General features: G+C 45.2%; 1 protein-coding gene across 15 annotated transcripts in view; it reads right to left on the bottom strand.

Annotated features, from left to right (window-relative positions):
- The window catches only part of Sema6d (semaphorin 6D), a 57,116-nt gene extending 35,671 nt beyond the window's left edge, over positions 1-21,445 (bottom strand). For 4 of the 15 annotated variants that reach the window (XM_037205185.1, XM_037205182.1, XM_037205184.1 and 1 more), the window contains exon 1: positions 21,002-21,376. The gene's annotated coding sequence lies outside the window, so the exon portion shown is untranslated. The other 11 variants (XM_028878744.2, XM_037205181.1, XM_037205183.1 and 8 more) reach the window with 7 other exon arrangements.
- Positions 21,446-22,831: the final 1,386 nt, after the last annotated feature.

The raw sequence follows: 22,831 nt of genomic DNA, 5'->3' as shown, positions 1-22,831 counted from the left end.
CTTCAACAAATGGTGCTAGTCAAACTGGATGACTGCATGTAAAAGAATGCAAATAGAACCATCCTTATCACCCTCAACAAAACTCAACTCCAAATGGATCAAAGACCTCAACATGAACCAGATACACTTAACCTGAGTGAAGAGAAAGTGGGAAACAGTGTTGAACTAATTGGCACAGAAGATGGGGTTTCTGTACACAACTCCATTAGCATAGGCACTAAAAGCAACAATTAATAAATAGACTCTCAAGAAACTGAGAAGCTTTCTGCACGGCAAAGGACAAGGTCATTCAGACAAAGCACAGCCTATGGAATAGGAAAAGATTTTTACCAACCACACATCTGATAGAGGGCTAATATCCAAAATATATAAAGATCTCAAGAAACCAGATATCAAGAAAACAAACAAACCAGTAGAAAGTGGGGTACAGATCTAAACAAAGAATTCTTAATAGAAGAAACTCAAATGGCTGAGAAACACTTAAAAATGTTCAACAGCCACAGCCATCAGGAAAATGTTAATGGAAACTACTTTGAGATTTCATCTTACACCTGTCAGAATACTAGGATCAATAAAATAAGTGACAGATCATGTTGGTGAGGATGTGGAATCAGGGGAACACTCATCCATTGTTGGTGAGAGTGTAAACTTGTACATTTACTACAGAAATCAGTGTAGTGATTCCTCAGGAAGATGGGAATCAATCTACCCCAAGATCCAGCTCTACCACTCTTAGGCATATACCTGAAAGACATGACATCCTACCACAGAAACATTTGCTCAACCATGTCTACTGTTGCTCTACTCATAATAGCCAGAAATGAAAAACAATTTACATGTGGATCAACAGAAAAATGGATAAAGAAAATGTGGTATCATTTCTATAACAGAGTATTACTCAGTTGATAAAAAAAATAAAATCATAAAATTCACAGGCAAATGGATAGTATAGAAAAAAAAAATCACTGAGTGAGGTATCCCAGACCCAGAAAGACAAATATAGTATGTATTCACTTGTATGTGGATATTAGCTATTAAGTCACTATTCAAGCTACAATCCACAGAACCACAAAGATTAGGAATAGAATAAAGGACCAGGGATACAGATCTTGCTAGGAAAGGCCAATGGAATAGAGTTATGAATGGATGGATGGATATGGATAGATGTGTGGATGGATAGGTGGGGGGCTGGAACAGGAAGATCTAGCAGGGAGGGGACGAGAGAGGGAATATGGGTAGAGACAGTTAAAATTAAGGGCTATGTGAGGGGTAGTATGGGAAAGCTAATACAGTAGAAAATTCTTAAAATACATACATATATGAAGGTGATCTAAATGAAATTGACCTTTAGCTTTGGATGACCTAGAATCAATCTATGTATCATTTATCTATCTATCTATCTATCTATCTATCTATCTATCTATCTATCTATCTATCTATTCATTTGCTTTTCTGTGTATGTGTGTTTGTATGTATGTATGCATGTATGTATATATATATGTATGCATGTATCTATCTATCTATTCATCTATCTATCTATTCATTTGTCTTTATGTGTATGAGTGTTTTGCCTGCATGCATATATGTACAAATATACATCTGGTGCCTTTGGAAGCCAGAAAACAGTATCAGATTCTCTGGATCTGGAGTTATATAGGCTGTTGTGAGCCCACATGGGTGCTGGAAAATAAACGTGGGTCCTCTGCAAGGGCAGTAAGTGCTCTTCACTACTGAGGCATCTCTCCAGGCTGCAGTTCCCATTTTTAATATAAGCCTTAATCAGACTGTCATAAATATCCATGGCAATTTAAAAAATCATTGTTTTTCTGTTGGCACCAGGATTATAGGAACTTTTACATTAAAATTAAGAATTATAGTCACATAGAAGAGGAAAAGCTGTTATAGACACCTTGGTTGTCAGATCTATACCACTAAAATCAATTTAAAAACCCATTGCAACTAAGCACATGAATCGTGAAAACCAAAATCACTGGTAGAACAGTTGCTCAAATGTTAAGATCTCCTTCCTGCCCTCTAAAATCACACAGGGAAAAGTAGCCAAGGAAAATCGGGTACTTCCAAATCCCAAGGCCCCTGGTGAAGTCCTGACTATGATGCCTGGACACAGGGGTATTCTGCCAGCTCCCTTCTCTTCACTGGAAGCTTCATTCCATATCACCCTATATTTTATTATAATGTGTAGTAATCATTAACTGCCTGTTTTCAGAAACAAATTTATATGGCTGGATTGTTTCAGTTCGCTTTGAAGACGGCAGTTGGAACTTTGAGTCTACTGCAGAACCTGGTCACCTGAATCACTTTTCTCAGTCATAAGATAAGTATTAGAGCAGAGGAGGCTGATCTGTGCTCCTGCCTTTATTTGTTAGTGCAACAAATCAGACTGCAGTCATATCTGCAGGCCACTGTCCAGTCACCCCATTCAATGCTAAGACACTTGTAGATGTATCCCTTAGACCACAACTCCTCAAAGTGTGGGTCCTGACCCCATTTGGGGTCATGTAAGTAGATGTGGTGGTGCCAATAAAAGGCTTCTGAATGTGCAATAACGAACTGAAAATCTAGCCTGCCATGAGTCTGAGGTATTTCTGGTAGCAGTTGCTATGTTGTGTCACGGGACCTCACCACAGCCTTTGTTCTTAATGTATCACACTGGCTCTTGCTGCTGTGCATGGCATCCGGACACCTAGCACTGCCTACAGCTGTCTGAAGTACACTGGTTCAGCTTTAGACAACTGTGTGCTATACAATGTTGTGACTGCACTTACATGGTTTCCTGCTCTTCCAGAACTCCCAGAGTTTACAGAAAGCGGCAGCTTTTAGCATTTCCCTGCTATAATCCCTCAGCATTTAAATAACAAAGTAGCCTAACTTTAGATGGCATTGCTTGAGACTTCAAAAACATTTGACTTGAAAAACTGCTGTTCAAGTTGTTAACTTGAGTTTCATTTAAAGAAAATTAAATTCTTACACGAATTTTGGCTTGAGATGAGGAGAGAATTTGCAACAGTTTCTGAAATGGCCCTGAGCATAAGCCTCCCATTTTGGACTATATATTCATGCAAAGCGGTGTTCTCAGCATTAACTACTATAAAATCAAAGTATTAACTCTGAAAAATGTTGAGGCCATACACCCAAGGTGTAAACTCATATACACCCAGAGGCCTGTAAAAGCTTCTCAGGAAAGAGGGGTTGTGAATGGAACCAAGTTTTTTAAAGCCCTGTCTCAGAAAACCATTCACGGTTACATGGGACGTGGGGGCTCACAGCTGTCATTCCAGAATTTGTAAGGCAGAGGCAAGAGGATCAGCACAGGTTCGAGGCCAGCCTGATCTACAGAGTGAGTTTCAGGGCACCGGTGAAGGCTACACAGCAATAACATGTTTCAAAACACCAAACTGAATAAAGCAAACCGGTGCTGGGGAAATGGCTCATGGTTAAAACACTTGCCAGGCCAAGCATGAGGACTGGACGGAGGCCAGATTTCAGATGCTTAGCCCCCATGCAAGTGTCAGATGGGCATGAAAGCTTGCCTGTAGTTCTAGAACTTGGAAGGCAGTGGATAGGGACCCCGACCTCCTTGCTCCCACAGGAGCAAGCTAGCCAGGTAGGCCGGCCATATCAGGGAGCTTTGGGTTAAATTGAAAAATCATGCCTTAACGAGTAAGCAGAAAGTGATTGAAGAAGATTCCCAACTCAACCTCAGGCCTGCATCTGCATTTGCTCACATGTGTAGGCATACTCACACACACATTCAAACACGCAAACATTCACACTCATACACCACACATACATACACAACAAGCAAAACAAAAAATAAAATTAACGGTAAACTAACCCCCCCCCCCAACACAAAGTAAAAAGCAAACAAACAAAACCCAATCTGTGAAGGACTGACGAAATAATCTTGGGAAAGGAGATGTAAGTATTCATTCTGTTCTAAGCCTTCCCAGCTAAGCACCTCCTTCCTGGACACCAAAATAGGCAGACGGCAAGACATTCCCTACTAATGTAAAATTAAATTAAGTATGGCTAAATTAAGAGATAAACAAGCTGCACACCTGAGACTTAAGACTGAGACCGCGGGTCAGCCGCAGCTACACATTGAAGACTGTCTAAAAAAAAAAAAATGATGTTTACAAGGTCCAATGATATGCTGCAAAGTGGTCTGCTTCTGTCTCAATCTACATCTTTTAGTTGCTTAAAATAATCTACATTAAAACCTATGAACTGGTGTCAAAATAAAAACCACTTAACAAAAAACCTCGTAAGACTAAGAGCCATTACTTTGCTATCAGGTTCCTGACACCATAACTTAAGTTGTCCTGGCTTCTGCTATACACAGCAGAAGGCTGCCCCTCCCTCTACTGAAACAAGGCAGGCATCTGCTTGCTAAGCAGAGAGGCAAGCCTTAGATGCCAGTGTTTATGTGGGTGACCAGAGATGCTCGGAATGTTGTATTCTTTTTCCGACCTAAAAATCCACTCAAGGGGCTGGAGACTCGGCTGTTAAGAGCACTGAAGGACCCAGGTTCGATTTCCAGCACCCATATCTGGCAGCTCACAACTGCCTCTAACTCCGACGCTAGGGGATATGATGTTCATCTTCTGGTGTCTGTTAAGTTCCTGAACATTCTTGGCATATACTCACATACACACACCCATACAAATAAATAAAAATCTTAAAATAAAATAAAGTTTGCTCATGTTAAGGTGATTGTAGGTAGCACTGGTGGTGTATTTAAAAGTATTTTTGGAACCTCAGTTAAATTAGCAGGTTTTCTTTGGGCTTTTCGTCCTGAAGTTTCCTGGGAACCTCAACCTGATCTGTCTGTGTCTGCTGTTAAACATCTATTGGATTTTAACATGTAGAGGTACCCACAGAGCTCTTCCAGGATGAATGAGCCAGTCAGATCTAACATATCAGTGGTAGAACTTCTCTCTTGCACCTTAGACACAGATTCTGAAGAACTTGCTTGGCCCATGGGCTACGCTCATACCTTTCCTGAAAATTAACATGGAGTTGTAAGACCACAGGGAACATACCCAGAACTGGCATTCCTGTGGTACTACGTGATGAGCACAGTGCTGCTTCGATCTGTTAGCACTCATGGCAGAGTTCTGGCATGAAGCTAGACAATTCTGAAGGATGCCAATATTTATATGTGAGAGTTTTAAAGTCTTGGATATAGATTATTTTTTAAAGTATGGCCAAAGTAAAGTACAGGAGTGAGTTAAGTCTCCTTGGGGAAATTAGTATAAAATCTATAGAGAAGAAAGGACAGATCCAAGGGAAATGTGTGGAGTGAGGCCAGTGCCCATCAATCTGACGGCATGTTGTAAAGCCACCTTCATCGTGGAGGCCTCTGCTAGAAATCAAATTACAGCTCAACTTTCTCAAGACAAGTTCTAATTTCAGGTATTCCTTTGGTTTCATAATTCCCATGTCCCAATTTCTAGTTTAGAAGGTATGGTATCGCTACAGACAAAACCCAAACTCTGGCCTGAAAGCATATCACTTATATCTTACTCTCCTAAGGTGTGAAGATTATGTCTTCACTTACCAAATCCAAGGCCTGAGAAAATTAGGGGGCTTCCAGGAGGGCTGACACAGTGAGAGCTCACACCCAGGCTTAGTGAGTCCTTCTAGCTTATGCCAACACTGAGCCTCATGGCCGGTCAGGTGATTGGCCAGGCCCAAGCACAGTGGAAAAGGTGGTCTGTGAGAAATGTCAAGATAGTAACAACAGAGTATTCTTAGCCAGGAAGGACCAAGTGCCATGCACAGGTCACATGCCCACAGAGCTGACCCTGCTAGCAATTATTCCAGCAGAAGCTACACTTTGTTTTTGTTTTTAATTTATCTTTTTATTTATTTATTTATTTATTGAGGCAAAAGGAAGACAGGCTTTGAAGATAGAAAATGAACTTTAAAAAATCGCTGCATGGACAAATAAATAAATAAGCACGAGTGCTAAGGGTCTTAGAAGCATCTAGAACACCACTAAGATCCAAGGCTAGGTTGAGCTGATACTGTAACTCACTGTAAGCACTGGCCCATCAGTTGTGTCATAATCATAAAATATCGTGCAGCACAGTATATGTTTTGCATGGCCAGAACTGCATCCAACAGGTGAGTGACAATGTGCGTGTGGTAGACTGGCTTTGAAGAGCTTCAGTGACGCCACGTTCTGATCAGACCTGGTCCTGTCCTTTCTCCTTCTCTAAGAGTTTTTAAGGAGCCATCCAAATAAGGTTTGCTTGTAGCCAACCTATATACAAAGATCTAGAAGCCCTTGCTACGTGAATATTCCATGTATCGTCCACCATTTTTTGATTTGAAAACGACTAGTAGTTACTAGTAAAGCTACTGCAACTTGTTGGATTCCACGCCAAGTGCTTTCCATCAGTTACACTGGGAACAGGTTCATGGCGTTCCTGTTAGGCAGAAATACTATTCTAATTTATCAGAGGTGAAGACGAGGCTTCCCAGAGGTTGAGTAGCAGAGTCCGACTCTGCGCTTAGGAGCATTTGGGGTCACGGGTTGCAAGAGCTGGGAAAGAGACTGTGAAGGCTGTACAGACAAAGGGGGCGGGGGTCAGAGCCACAGTCTTCCTTTGTGAAGCAGTACTTACTTATTCAAAAGTAAGTCTGAGTGATGCTTCACCTTGGTGGGCAAAAATGCAACTATAAAACACTGAAACTAGAAATCTCAGATATTGAAAATCTAGGCAGTTAATTTTTATAGCTCCATGCAAAGGCAGATCAGCTGTAGAAAGACAGGTAGAGGAGGGGCCTCCTCGCCCAGGTTTTATGGTGCCTTAGACCTGATTTATTGTTTAACTGTACCAGGAAAAAGGAGGCTAAAAATGAACAAAGGGTAAGCAAGCTCATTCAGGAGAACTGCATTCAGGATGGACTCCACTCTGTGACAAAGAAACTTAAAGGGCAGTAACTTTCCATGTAGATACAGGACTTATCACAGGTACTAGAAACACAGTAAACTTGAACTCTGGGGCTTCAAGGGTTAACGGCTTTTTTTCTTCTTCTTTAAATAGGAGCAGGAGAAAACTGTGAATTTATGATCATGAAATGCCTCAGCGTTTCAGAAAACCCAGTTAGCGTTTGCGACTCTCAACAGATGAAAGCGCCTTTATAATTATGACTATATTTACTGTGATGTTTCCAAGTTAATCTGGCAGGGGGTCCTTGTTTCTCATCTTAAACAAGCTTCAGGGAAAAGAGGGAAGGACGGAGAAAGCAAACGTATGCTTTATACTGAGCCCACATTTGGTAGCATTTTTCCTCCAATGTCAAACACCTTCTATATTTTTAACTAGCTAATCAAGTGTAATTTCTATTTCAGGTGTATAAAATTTTTAAATAATGGAGAAAATATTCCTTGCCAACTATGAAACTTCTATAGTTTGGATGCAAACACACTGTTGTGACGCACACAGTAGAAATATGACATATATATCTGACAAGGTATAGCTATAAGTGCTCAGGAATCCAAATGCTGCTTTTATGCTCACTGCCAGGAGTATGTCAACCTCTGTACCCTGGGACACTCACAACACCCCCATTCCCTTGTCTAAGACTGGTTTCTACTCCAGATTCGAGAGGCTGAACAATTGTATCCTATGAGACCCAGGAGAAATCGGTCACTCGTTAAGGCATTCTAGCAAGCATTTGCTTGGCTAAAGAATGAACCAACTCAAAGCCAGCACATCTCAGAACTCTCTATAACATGACATGAGGCCCTGATCATTTAAACATCTTTGAACTGGGATTTTTGTTTTCATCCCAAAGAATTCTCATCAGTCTGGAGCAGTATGGAGCGCTAACAATGCCAAGACTGCTCCCATGCAGTATGCTCATTGGTTTTACATCTCTTTAAGAACACTTTCTCCACTTTATAGAATGGGAAACCAAGATTCGGAGAGACTAGTGATATATTCAATTTCTAATAGCCACTGAACACAGGCCAGGGTTTCAATCTCTTGTCTCTCTTGACTTCCGAGGCTCCTATTCAGAAGCTCTGTGTGGAGTAGACTGTGAATGTGTGGTGGCACTGGATCATTTTATGACTCTAGACTGATATATACTAGTGTAAAGGACGTCTCTATAATAGTGTAGTTACTTTTCATAATCTTGAGTTTGAAAAAATCATGAAGATAGTGAGAACAGGTGAGGGAAAAATGCAACCAAGCCTTAAGTTCCAATGGTAGGAACTGAACAGTGGTCATCGGCAAGCTTGTACCTGGGCTGAACTTCCTCATCTTACTTTCTGTGATTTGGACAATTCAGGGGGCTGAAACTGCAGGCGACATCTGGATTAAATGCTAGCATGCTTTTTAAAGAGACACGTATTTTTTAAGGAAATACAGCAAGCCTCTCTTATTCTGTGGTTTCAAGCACCTATGGCCAAGTGTGGTCTGAGACTATTAACCGGAAAATTCCAGGAACAAATGACCCATCAGTTTTATGTCAAGTACCCTTGAGTCATGTGAGGAAGCCTCAGCTATCTCACTCAGTCTTGCCCTGTCTGTGATAACAATCCAGATGTGCTTGGGGAGGGAGTTTTTATAAGGGACTGTCGCATTAGGTTGGCCTTTGGGCACCTCTGTGGGAGATTATTTGATTGTGTTAATTGAGGCAGAAAATCCTGCCCATTGTTGGTGACATCATTTCCTGGAAATGGGATCCTGGATTGTGTAAGAGTGGAGAAATCAAGCTGAGCACTGGTATGCAAGCATCCACTCACTGCTTTCAGCTCTTGACCTGGGATAGAATGTGACTAGCTGCACTGAGTTCCTGCTGCCTTGACCTTCCCATAACCTGGAAGTGGGACCCAAACAACCCCTTGTGTATCCCTTAACTTTCTTTTTTCAGGGTATTTTATCACAGCAACAGGAAATGAAGCCATCCCAGCTGGTACAGGAATCACCCCTCTGTCCAGGGACACCACACTATGTCTAAAGTCACCTGCTTATTGGCCACTGAGCAGCTGCCTTCATGATCAGCTGGATGGCTGCTGGTATTAACAGTGCTGAGCCCAAGAAACCCTATCTCTGACTCGGTAATGGCTTCAGAGTCTAGTAGCGATCTGGACAGCTGAGATGTGCCAGAGAGAAGCCACGAAGTTGCTACTTTTAAGGAAAAAGCAAACATACAGCAAGATGTTTTGAAAGATACCGCATCAACACAGCGTTTATTAGTGTGTGCTGTTGCCATGCTTCCATTCTGTTATTAGCAGCTGTTGTTAATCTCTTACTGGGCCTAATTTACACATTATACTTTATTACGGGTATTTATTTCTATATGGGGGCGGGGAGGCATGGTACACACAGCGTTCAAGGCGCTGAGGCTTCAGGTACCCACTGGAGGAGGTTCTGGAATAAATTCCCCATGGATGATGGGGACCACTGTACTCAATCAAAGATGACAAATTAGTTTTAGAGGGGCTACCACCCCTTTCTTTTTCATAAAAGGTTTTGCTAATCAATAAAGACACTCTCTCCCTGACTTTGGATGTCAGCCTACAATTTTCTGCAATACAATCTAAAATAGCCACAGCCCATAAGTCAGGTCCGGCTCTGTACTTTCAAACTCTCTGCCTCTCCCTGCTACGTGTTTGGGGGGGGGGGGATGGCTCTTCAGGGAAGAGAGTGAAAATTACAGAGAGAGAAACCGCGCTGCAGCATCGCATCAACTCCCGAGAGCTGAACGAGGTGCAGTTATTGCTAACTGAAAATATTATCTATGTATTTCTGAAAATTGCGCCTAAAAACTATATTAACAGCAATGAAGTATAAGTGATCCCCAAAGAAAAAGGCAGAGGGCTGTAAAATGTAAATGACAATAATAAATTTGAAAAGTCAAGCTATCTGTTGTCTGTCTCTGTACGCACACAACTGTATCGTACTCATATGTGGACTCATAGTTTTTAAATCACCACTGCATTCACTCTTACAACTGAGGAAGGTACTGTATGAAGGTAAATGTAGCATTTTAGGACCTTGAAGGTTCTAGGTACTATTTTGCCCTCAAATTCACTTTGTTCTAAAAAGAAAATGATGGCCATTAGGCTGGGATCTGTCCCAGGCCTCAGGCTGGTGGCCAAGCAAGGATAGCTACCAGACTCCTAGACCTGTGCTTTTAATCCATTTTCAAGTATAGTTTTGACTTGAAAAATTATAACTGAATTTACACACAAGAGAGAAGAGAGGCCCTGACTGTGACTGTACAAAACACAGGCTCCTGATTGAATGGCTGGCCTTTGGGGACGTCAAGCTTCACAAGCCAGAGACCGTCGTGGTCATCAGGGATGGAGCGCAACAGTCTTGCTTGAGAAACTCCATCCAGTTGGCCAAGAGGCAGCGCCAAAACCAGGGAGGGACAAGACAGTTGCTCCCGTCACTTTCTCCATTTACCCTTGCCGAGTGGACAGTTCCTTTGAAATACTTTCCCACAGATTTTAAGCCTCAAAATGGTCCAGGTCCCCAAACTGCCCCTGCTTGATTCAGCCAGTGTTGTCAGAAAAAGACAAGTGGACTCATGAACCCCTTCCATTCAGTTGGTAAATACCCACTCTCAGGAAGACAAACAAAAACACCAATGTGTCGCACACTTAGTACAGAGCTGGACATGAAGGTCAGTACAGGTAACGTCTGGGTTGTTACCAACTACCATGACTGTATTGAAAAGCTCCCGACTAATTACTCTAGGAGCAACATGGGTTTCTCGCCGCTCACGTCCCAGGTTTTACTGTTTTCTCTACCAGGTACATTAAAGTGGCTTCTGGCAAGTGGTTGAGATCATGGGCTTCAAAGTCAGAACTGGGCAGAGAGGTTCCGAGTCTGCTCCTTCAAGGTCCTCACAGGGACTGAACTACGCTAGGCAGAATAATGCCCCCACCCTTGAGAAGTGGCAACACTTGAGTTCCCACAATCTGTAAATAACGCTAACTTTCTTGGTACGAGGGAGAGTGAGCTAAGGGCCTTAAAACTGGGAACTAATCCTGAATCACCTATAGGGGCCAAAGAAATTGCGATGGTCCTTAAAAATGTGGGAGAGGGAGGCCGGCAGGTGAGAGCTGCAGTTCTGAGAGAAGACAGATGGTAACTGCGACACCAGAGGAATGAACGGGCAACAAGCAAGGCCTAACCACGGCCTCGGAGGCCACAACACGCAAGGGCAGAGGATTGCTCCTGGCACCTACGTGCCTTGCTTTGAGCCCACTGACACACATCTCAGACTTCTGATTCCTCCCGACGACAAAGCTATAAATCCCAGCTGTCTTAGGTTACTGGTTTGTGGCCATCTATGGCAGGGGACATTCCTGGAGATTTAGTGTTGCTTTCTACAAAATGGGAATAAAACAAGTAGGTGTTCCAAAGGACTAAGACAGACAGGTCCCTGAGAGAATGTACATAAAACCTTTCAGTGCTCCACATAGGTTAAGAACTCAATGTCAGAGCCGGGTGGTGGCGGCGGCGCACGCCTTTAGTTCCAGCACTCGGGAGGCAGAGCCAGGCGGATCTCTGTGAGTTCGAGGCCAGTGTAGTCTACAGAGTGAAATCTAGGATAGGTACCAAAGCTACACAGAGCATCCCTGTCTCGAAAAACAAAAAACAACAAAAAAACCTTCAATGTCAGTCATTATGTCCATGATAACATTATTCCAGCATAAACATACAGACTGTTGTTTACAATGAACAGTGATGTCATTATGCTGGGATGGCACCTTCCATGTAAACAGTGCCTTCATTTCCATGAATTATTTTATCTGACATTCACTAGAATTTCACAGGGCACTAGAGCACGATCAGATGAGGAAACTGGATTTGCTGAGCATGGATGGAGTGCAAGGCAACCTCTTCTAAGTGCGGGGTGCTCCTGACCTCAACTTGTGCCTTCTAGCCATCAATAGATGCACCAGGTACACAGAATGAGGACAAGTGATTACGAGGAGGAAGCCAAATGACGATTCGGCTGCGTGCTCCAGACACACTATTTCCCATGTGGGATCAACCACAGGAGTTTTCAGCCAGGCCTCCACCCCGCCCTGCCCCCCCCTCTCCCAAGCGTGGCAAAAAAAAAAAAAAAAAAAAAAAAAAAAAAAGAAAAAAAAAAAAAGAAAAAGAAAACGTCTGCCTAATGTATCTAGTCAATTGGGCAAAGCACTAGGGGGAAGAATTCCATCCTGACCACAGCAGGCAATCACCTGATGCCCTGAAGCATGAAGTTTGATTACCCTTATCTCAGTTTATCACTGAATCAAGAACTGTTGATAGCAATACTGGCTCAGAGCCCCGCTTATGAAATGATACAGGCCAGTCAGCAGAAATAAGCCAGACCCTTTTTCTTTCCTGATTTCTGCTCACTGTGGAAATCTTTTACAAACTAGAGTTTTGGTTTTTTTTTTTTTCTTTTTTTAAAATAAGCCTCTTTAAGCTTGGAGTGTATTTTATTGCTTTCTCTTCCCTTCCATAAGCTATCTGAGATTCCTTGGGCTGGCAGGAAGAAGTCACACCTACCTAGTGGCTTGTCCACACCAGCCTTGCTGTCCAGTAATAAGTTGACATGGGAACCTGCATCCTCCCCCCCTCCGATGCTAGGCAGGCACATGACTGTCAGGGATACTCTGGCTACACCAGAGGCTCTTTTCTCAAAGGGTGGTCAACAGACAATAAGCATTAGTTACCTGGCCTGCCTGGAGGAGGGTTAGGATGCTGGGAATCTGCATCTTAGCCTGTGTGATGCTGATCAATTTTAAAGTCTTAGGATTGCTGGCTACGGGTCAGAGACCTGGATTCGCTCAGGAGTGTGCCAGAGTGTTTATGGCAAGTTTCACCAAGCCAGGAGCCACCAGCACGGACAACACACCAACCATCGGCATCTGTCCCTCCACAGCACCAGCCCTGGCCTCCAGATTCTGACACCATGACAGTCAAACAGTCGATACCTGGGTTGGAGATCTTCCCCAGAGGTATGGAGGGGCTGAGGTCAGTCTCCACACTGCCTGCAGGGATCCTCTTCCTAGCCTGGCCTGGCTGAACCTGTGGCCCGTGTATGGAGGGTGCTGTGGAGCTGAGGTCACATACACTAGTCGAAGAGCAGTAACAGAGTCACACCTGTCAAGAAGCACAGGATGAAGGCTGCAAGCACAAGCTCTGGAGCCAGACTACATTTATTTTTACCTGACAGACAGTGGTATATTTAAAACGCTACTGCATGCCAAACACTATTATAAGTGCTCTTCAAATATTAATTCATTTGTGTCTCACAACACTCATCAGACACGGGTACTACCAGCAGAGTCTTCTTTTTAAAAGAGAGTAAGGAACGTGTTCAAGATCACACAGTTTATCGGTCCAATTACACCCCCTCTCCCAGACCCTAACTCCCTCCTTTCACTCTTGGGTTTAACTCTAGGACATACTTAATCTCCCACGCCTCAGTTTCTTCCCCTGTAACAATGAGTATATTATTAATAGCAGCCACCTTAAAAAATGCTGACCAAGTGATTGAGGGTATTTACTTGGGCGTAGGCACATGGTGAGGTCTCACATATGGCAGCCCCTTGCTCCCAGCCTTACGTTCCCGGGGGGCGGCGGCAGGAGGATTAAATGAGACAACATATTTAAAGCACCAGGCACAATGCCATGGCACACGGCAAACACACAGCAAGTGTTGTTATTATTAGCCCAGCTGAGCCAGGCCAGCTTATTTTAGTCAGGTCTAGAGGCAACTGTGCTGGGCACAGGCGAGCAGCCTGCCCTTCACTTCAAGCTACTGTGCAGGCGGCAGATCAACTCCTAGACTTAACAGGTTCTCTGTTTTAAATCACCGGAATATTCCTAAAAAGTTCCCCATATTAGATATCTATTTTGTAATTTCTGATGGATGGTTAATGGGCAGTGATTCTTCGCTGAGACTGTCATGTAAAGCATCAACTTGCGAGAGGCTTTAATATACCTTAGAAAACCAAACCCAGGGGTGGGCGCAAGGCTTGGCAAAGCGGCTGACTTGACCATTCCGAATGCACCCATTTCATCTCATTCCTCCTTCATTATGCATTCTAATAAGCATGCTTACATTACAGAACTCCTGGTCTTTCCTCCCCCAAAGTATATTACATCCACCATTAAACTTAACTGTGTGTTGGTACTAATTTATGTTAACCTATGGGTTAACAACGGCTGAGAAACACCCATGGTCCTACTTAGCTTGGAGGAAGGTTTGGGATGGGGTAGGGGGAGTGACAGTGTTGGGGAGGAAATAGCACAGGGAGCCGCTGGTGGCAAAAGAGTTCGTCCTGGGAGCTCAGAACCACAAAAGAATGTTTCCTTTCTAGAGGACGTAGTCATAATTTCCCAGGCAATCTTCCTCTATGAGGAGTAAGCTGACCCAGCCTCCAACCACGCCTTGCAATCCATCCGCCATGGAAGACTCTATCTGCTGTGTGATAAAACGCACTAATACTACAACATTTGCTGAACATATGTGTCTCTTCCTCCGCTGACTTGAACCAGGCCACAGCCTCGGGGGCTGCCATCCAAATGAGACTTACACTCCAGTCCACCTCATTATCAGGGGTTCAATGTTTTCATTCTCATCTCTACTTCTTCTCTCCTCCAAAATGCTAATCTACACACACGCAATTTTTTAAAACGAAAGAGTCTATGTTTAAAGTCTTTTTTGTGTTAAAAAGAAAAGATAAGGCAGACAAGTCAGCAACCTAGTTTGCATCTGTTCAAGTATCCCAGTGAGGAGAGGTCTTGCTGGGTCCTCATTACTGAGTCTGTGTATACATGATCCACCTGCAGCTGACATGGGGGTGTTTACTACTCATCACGGAGCAATCTGAGTTGTCACAGATTGACCCCATGCATTCTGATGGCAGGCTCTGTGGGGCCAGCAGCCCAGAGACACTCACTACGGCTCTGTGAGTGGCATAGTTAACTGCCACTGTGTACCTGAAATACAGCTCTCCAGTAGGTAAGGACTCACATGTAGACAACTGACCTTGACCCCAATCCCACCTCACCCCAGGGCCTTTGCTTAAGCTGCACTCTATGCCTGGAATGCCTTCTCTTTCAACGTCTCCCCCACCGCCTCTCACTGTCCACCTGTCCAAATCCTACCTAGTTCAAGGACCAGCTCAAATATCAGTGGCTCCACAAACGCCTCCCTGACCACCCTCGCCAGAAATAACCTCCCTCTTCTCAGCTTCCATGGGGCTGGGTGTCTCTTCTCTGGCACTTGACACACACCCCATTCTACTGTGGCTGTTTACCTAGGGTTCTGAAATTGTGCTGTGCTCTTCTTTGAACGTAGGCAGAGCAGACCCTTGGTCCAGGCTGAAGGAATGCGTCCTGGATAGCAATGACGAGAACAGAAAGTTCAGAACACGTCACTACTTCTGTGGCCGCTCTTTCTTTTGTCTGTTGCTTTGAAAAGCATCTTTCCTCGATCTGGCAATTTACCCAAGGGAGGTTTGGGATCTTCCCGAACACTCCTGTGCTAACAAGTGAGGTGCTAGACAAGGTAGAGCGCCTAGCTTCCTGGTTGCTGATGGTCCACTGAGGAACAGAAGAAGTGTTTTCTGGGTGAGCTCTTCTGTACCAGGACAAACTCTTGTCTCTACTGCTAAATGCAGACTCCAATAACAGGCTAAGTGGTGCAGATCCTCCTGAGGCCTTATTATACATGTACTGACACACTGAACTCTTACTCTTAAAACCTATATTTCCTTCCCTTAAATATATGCTGAAAACCTTAAATTTCAGCATCATGTGTAATGGCAATCTGGTTTTATGTTTTTCCTCCCATAGGAACTCTGACAAAAAAAAAAAAAAAGCACAATAATAACAAGGAAGTTACTGCATGGGAGACAACTTCTCAGCTGTGTGTTTGATCGCTCAGGTCAAAGAACTCCATGGAGACACAATGAAGAACAGTGTGTGGCATGCTGGACCCTACAGTCAGGCTTCAGACACCTTCAACCCTGAGATGTGGCCCATAAAGACCTCTTGGAAATGGGACAGTGGTACATAATAGATCGTCACCTGACAGGATCGGGAAACAGATGGCAAGTGTACTAGACAGAATATCGCCATATGATCCTATTCAAGAAAACCAACCTGGAGAGCAGTGTTGGGTGAGGGGCTGTTCTGAGCCCACTGAAGATGTCCCGTTTATCTGACCATGTAATGCATGTGGGAATAGAGTAATACATGTGGGAAAAGAGTAGACCCTATGACTTAGGTTGGCAAGAAAGACATGACTCAAGAACATACCCACATGGGTAAGTCATTCAATAAAAATATTTTTCCCCAAATGTAACTTCTTGATTAAGAAGAGTCAGAAATATCAAAGCAATCAAGTGCTGGGACAAGAACATGTGGGCTGGGATGTCTAGAGGTTGGAATTCCCTATTGGGCACCTCAGTTTCTTTGATCATCAAATAGGGATAATGGAGCCTACCTCCTGTAAGTGTTTGAGTCTTGCACACAATCAAGATAAAGATCTTATCAGAGTGTCTAGAATTTAATCACCACACTATGTTCATTGCTGGGCATTGTGATTTCTGTTCCCTCTTTTCCTCTCTTCCAACAACATCACTCTCCTTCTCCCCACTATTTTGTGGTAGATCTCACTCACACCATAGCACGAAATGACCTCACCCTTTCTGCACATCAAATTCCCAAAGAAGTATTCTCAATCAGAAAAGTTCAAGTCAGCAAATGAAAAGCTTGACAATATCTCCTAAGAAATTCACCCACCTAACACCTGTTATTCTTTCCCTAACAAGCAATGGCTACCCTTAGAGATACAAAGAGCGGGAAACATCAAAATGTGAACAAAAGTATGTGTACTATGTACCACAGGCCTATGTTTAGGTCCATCATATGTTTTGTGAAAAGGGATGAAGTCAGGGCGTGTGTAGGTCACTGAAGAGCTAGATGGGTCTTTTTCTGTCTCTAGTGGTTCTGGATCATAGGCTAAATGCTACTCTTATTCCTTTCTTCACTTTTCAGATAGAGTAAGTTCTGAACGGGTAGGATGAGCAGGGTCTGAATGCAGCTTTCTCATTCTATAATCTGTGGCTAAACTGTATCAGGCCTAAAGTGTCACTGCTGCGGCCACATGGCACTTAAGGCTGGAACAAGCTCCCTTGTACGTGAAAGACAAGCCAGCAAGCCTTAAGGCAGGTGGACTTCCAACACTGGATGAGGGGCCTGGCACAGGGTAGGAAACAATGGACACTTCCTGTTCTCGGTGTTAACTTTAGTTACCACAGCCAGACAATGCTGCCAGTGGTGTGGAAGAAAAAATGGCTGTAGCCAGCTGTGCTATTCACAGTTGGATGGATTCTGTGTACCTCCAAATGGTGATAGAGCCAGCAGCCTGTTGTAGCCAAGGACAGGATGATGGATGGTCTACATACTGTGTCCAAGTGGAGAGAATGGCAGAAGTTCACTTCAGGGTTGTTAAAATGCTAATCTGGGTGAGTTAACAAAGCCTGATAGAGAAGAAAAGTTTGAGAAATACGAACACCTCATGTGGGTTCTGCACCCCACTGATCTGAAGGCCCTTAGCTGTACTCTGCTTGATGTTCTTTCTTTTAAGTAAGAAGTTTTAATAGTTTTCCTGTTGAGGAGAAACGAAAACCACATCAGTGGTCAGCTACACTGCCCCTGTCATCAAGGTCTGACAGGAAAACAGCCTGACAACAGCCACCACAACCGAAAAGTGTCCTGGCATGCTTCGTGGAGTCACAGGGTCTTGTGTTTCCATATGGCACAGGAACACATCAAAACACGTTTCCTCCCAACTGGAGTACTCAGCTGTTCTCAACGGCATCCTAAGGTGCTGGATTGGGTAGATTTCTGATGCTCCATCTCTATTCATGTAAATCTCAAAGAATGCCATCTCCCACTTCTGTGACAGACCCAGTACCCAAAGGACACTGACAGCCCATTCATTAATGCTCAGGGCAGGAAGGACTTGCATTTGAAACATCAGGTGCAGACTATCTTGTTTTAAAGTTTTGTGATAAAGCAATTTGCACAAAAAAGGAGACACACTTCTATTTCTTGTCCACAGATCTGGTTTTCTAGTCAAGCAGTGTTGCTTAAGGTGAACATACAAAAACATATCTGGCCACAGGGTGTTGGCTCATGGTTATAGCTCTTGGCAAATGACAGGTACTCAATGAACAGAGATGGGTTGGCATACCTCAACTGCCTCTTGCTTCCTCTAGAAATTATTCAAGGCGATGCAGGCTTAAAGACCCTTAATAGAAATAAAAGAAAATAGTTTGTCCTGCAGTGTTAGAGTAGGAGTTTGCCTCTTATGGTTGCACTAATACTGGTCAGGCATTCAGCCAAGCTCTTAGCCCTGAATAAAACGCATCAGAAGAGTGAAAAATGACCCCATTTCAGATGCATTTTTCACTCTTTGTATCTTAGTGAAACTCACATGCAAGAACAATGACTAAGCTAATTACCATGGCTCATTACGACGGAGCAGCAAGGAGAGATCCCTCAGACTCAGTTAAGTCCTCAACAATCATGGCTATCTTTCTGAATCAAAGTTCTGAATCCGAGCTACTTGCCCACGGCCTTTCAAGGAACAGTCACCACCAGACAGGATGCAGAGGCCCACTTACCCAAATCAGTTACTGGACAGTCTTCCTGTGCAGCAAGTCAGTGAACTGAAGTCCTCCGGATTTTTAAGTTGCCCTCACTCTAAGGACTAAGGCTGACGTCACAGCCGTCTTTCAAATCCATCAAACCAGGGGAGGCATGACCAGATGGTTCTGGTGCTATTAGGGGGCATCAAAATGGGGGAAGGGAGCGGCAAAATGCCCACAGATCTAAATCAAACTCAAGTTAACCAGATGTCTGGTGATGGAGATATCACAGTATTCCTGGCACATTCTCATGCATCACAGAAGGGCTCCTCAGAAAGGGAGCCTATGTAGCATCCTTGGGAGAAATGAGATGGGTACCAATATTCTATAGGATTTAATAAGAAATGCTAGTGGGTTGTTGATCTTCCTAAGAATGTCAGCAGAGAAATCTTAGGATCTTGTGTTTAACTGTCTTCTCTGGGTGTACATCTCAGAGACCTAACAAAAGCACCAGCAGACTGAAAAGCAAGTCTCAGTTATGGGTGAGCTGTAGTTTATCTGTAGATGTTTAGGCTCCTGGCGATACAGACCCAATCTCAGAGCTTATCTGTTATTTTTATGTGTCTAAGCCAGGGCAAACGTTTGTGTGTAATACGTGCTAGCTTGAGAGAATGAGCCTGTCACTCACTATATTAAACGCTACTAAAGACAAGTTAATTTCCTAGATACTTATCATGAATAAACACAGTACCAGAATCTATTGTTTTATACCACCAAAAAGAGAGTAAAACACTTCCTCCAGCTGTCTAAGGTTTCACAATACAAGGAAGAAAAAAGCCTTGAAGATTTTCTCCAAACGGGAGTATTTCTCCTATTCAAGGAGCAGAGACTGAACCAACTGAATAAAAACGCGTTAACTCTTTCCCTGGGACCTCAGCATTGAAATAAACAAAAGAATCTACTTTATTGCATCAAGTATCAAGTAAAGGGAGAGGGAAAAGCACTCATCTTTTGGTACTGTAGATTTAGATAGTAGCTAGAAGTTTTGAGAGGAAGAAGCCCTCGACATTTCCCTTAAGTAACCAGAAGCTGTTGATTTAAGGGAAAGAAGCCTGAGTGTCCGACGCGGGGTCCAGTTACTGTACACAAAGTCGGGGGGGGGCGTGTATCTCTAATAATGATGTGCTGTCCCACTCTGAGGATACTGGAATTGGTTACTGACCGCTCCAATTCCTATGGCGCTCTAACTCATACCCTACTGCAATGCCACTCCACCTCCCACCACCACCACTACCCTGGCATTAAAAAGACAAAAAACCCAAGAACTAGATTTAAACAGTCCTCTGTCAGTAATGGTCCTGCTGGCCGATTAATGAGAAAAATTCTAAACTCAGTTTGCATCCACACCTCCAAGTCCTTTCTGGCCTTTAATTTGGAACCTAAGAGTTAGACGTGCCACTGGGAGCTGAAAGCGCTCCCAAATCTCCCAGGGCGGCTACTGCCTCAGTTTCTACAGACGGTCATTGCAGCCGGATCTGGAAGTTTCCCTACCTGGATGTTGAGCTCGCCTTCCCTGCCGCTGCTCCCGGCTACAGGACGCCTCTGGCCACGGAAGAAAGCGGCTCATACAAAATTGACTCTTCCTTATTTGTTTCCATCCATAATTGATGGGAAGCTGAGAGCGTAACACGTCTCCGGGCCGAGCCCTAGCCGACTGGCTAAGACCCTGTCCAAGGCGCTTCGGCGAATCATTTCCAGCCAGTGAACAAAGCACGCAAAGTTGCGGGGGAGAGTGGCTGGGAGCCTGGCGGGTGGGTGCCCACGGTCCCCGCGTGGACAGCCAGTGGCTCCGCGCTCCCGGGCTGCTCCCTGCGTCCCCGGGGCCCAGGCTGGCCGGGCGGCCTGGGTTGCGCTGCCGGTGGGCTGGAGGTTCCAAGCCCCGCAGTGATGAAGGCGGGCTAACCCTGACGGTGTGCGGGGCAGCGGCGAGCCGGCCCTGCCTGGAAGAAACTTTTCCTCGCGGCCCCGGGTGTCTTTCTTCCCTTAGGGGTGCGCCCGGGAGGAGGGGTGCGCCTAGGAGGAGGGCCGAGCCGCCCGCCCCGCCCCCTAGGCCGCCCACCGGCCAGCTGGGACCGGTCAACCAGACCCCCCCAGGCGCCTCGTGCACCGCTGGAGACCGAGCGGCTCCGGAGAGCAATGAACTCCGGTGGAGATACGACTCGACGCCCACGCAAACACACGCGCCCGCCCGCACACAGCTGCGCTGCGGGCTCGGGGTCCCCCCCCCCCCCCCATCACGCACCCAGAGCGTCAGCCGAGCTTCGGAGACCGTCTTACCTCTCATGGGGAAGCCTGCTTTAAAAGACAGACAAATAAAGCTTGTCACGATCAAACGGAAAAGCCGATCAAGATAGTGTGCAGAAAGAGCAATCCCTCGGGCTCGGGTCTCGCCTTGCGATCTATCCCGAAACTCGCCAGCTCCAGCCCTGACGGCGGCCGCTGCGGCGGCGGCGGGACCCAGCGCGAGCAAAACAAACCGCTGCCCTGCAAATGGTGTAATTCGATCCATCTCCGAGTCGCTCCCCGAGAGCCCCGGCTCCCTCGCCGCTCTGCAGCTCCCACCGCGGCCAGCGCCGCCCAGAGCCCCACGCGCGCCGCGGCCTCGACCCTGGTGGCCGCCGCGGCGTCCCTGCTCGCGCTCGGCCGCGCGCCCAGGCTCTCCCACCTTAGCGGAGCCGCTCCTCCCGCGCCTCCTGGAGCCGGGTCGCCCAGCTGGCGCCGCCTCTGTAGCCTGCAAAGCCGCCTCTCCCCCTTCCCTCCCTCTCCCTTCCTCCAGGCGCCCTCACTACTCTCCCAGCCGCCCCCAGACGTCCCGAGGACAAATCGCTGCAGCCCAGTGTTGCCGTGGGCACAGTTGTACCCCGAACTTCAGTCTTAGTTTTCTAGTCGGAAGATTTATATTTGAGCTCATTCTTGCAAGCCCCCTCCCCCGTTTATCTTTGTAACCACTAAGCAAAACAGCTGGGGAGAAGCAATCAAACATAGCTGTATCTTTAGAAAATACAGAAATTGCCTACTAAAAATCTTATTTCCACTTTGAATGAAAGCCATTCAGTACAGTATAATTTTGCAGGCTAATGAGCCGGTTTTACAGGCAAGTGTTTCGTTTAATACGTTGTGGGAGAAATGAAAATGTCCTTGAAGCGACACCATTTAAGATGGACTGTCATAAATGAAATAAAAGAATCATAGATTCCCCAAGCAAGAGGTTTTTAATTCAAAGTTTATTTCCAAGAACGGGCTATTTTTATTAGTTTGCAATCTAATCATGTATCACTTAAGGATTCTAACCGCCTGGAATCAACCATGGTGCCCCCGCTTAAAGAGAGAGAGAGAGCATTTCCGCCAAACTTTTGGTTTTCGCTTGAGTGTAGTTAATTACCGTGGAAAGAGAGTCGGGCCACGCAGGAGGCATATTCTTGTCCGCTGTTCTCCCTGTTTCTCTCCCGCACACAGATATATGTTTACATTTAGGAAGAATGTGCCCTGGAGTTGAAAAGGAACTCCAAAAAGACACCCCGGTTAACACTTGGTAGCCAAAAGCAAGCCCAGAGAGAATGGGCAGCCTTTTAAAAATTCAAGCTTTTCCCGCTGTCCCTCCTATAACAAGAAAGGGGTAGGGGGCGGAAAGAGCAGCCTCTGAGACTCGCTCCGTGGTGTCTCTGCTAAGTCTTTTGTTGCCTGGTTGGCTGGTGTTTTCTGGTTGTGCTGGGCTCTGACATCACTGCGAGTTCCTTGGCAGTCAGGGCCCTCCCCTAGCCAACTTCTGACCCAGAAAGCTGTGGCTGTTTCCTGGCCAGCGGTCATTTCTTTTTTTCTGCCCTGCAGGCAGAGGGTACTGGGCACTGCATGGAGATGAAAAGAGTGGGGGGCAGGGGCAGGTCTACTTGGTTGGTGAGCAAACCAGTCTACCAGCCACCTCAAAACAGGTTTGTGAGTTGTCCCATGTCCGCAGTAGCAGCAAAGGTTCATTTCTCCAGATTTCCTGATTAACTCTGCCCCACCCCCCACCCCCACCCCCATCTCACTCTGTAGCTCAAGCTGGCCTGGAACTCACTGTTTCTCGACCAGGCTGGCCTCAGACTTGAGGGAATCCTCCTGCTTCCC

Source organism: Peromyscus leucopus, chromosome 4 (assembly GCF_004664715.2).
Source record: "Peromyscus leucopus breed LL Stock chromosome 4, UCI_PerLeu_2.1, whole genome shotgun sequence".
NCBI classification, from domain to species: Eukaryota; Metazoa; Chordata; class Mammalia; order Rodentia; family Cricetidae; genus Peromyscus; species Peromyscus leucopus.
This window is presented reverse-complemented; position numbering and strand designations above follow the sequence as displayed.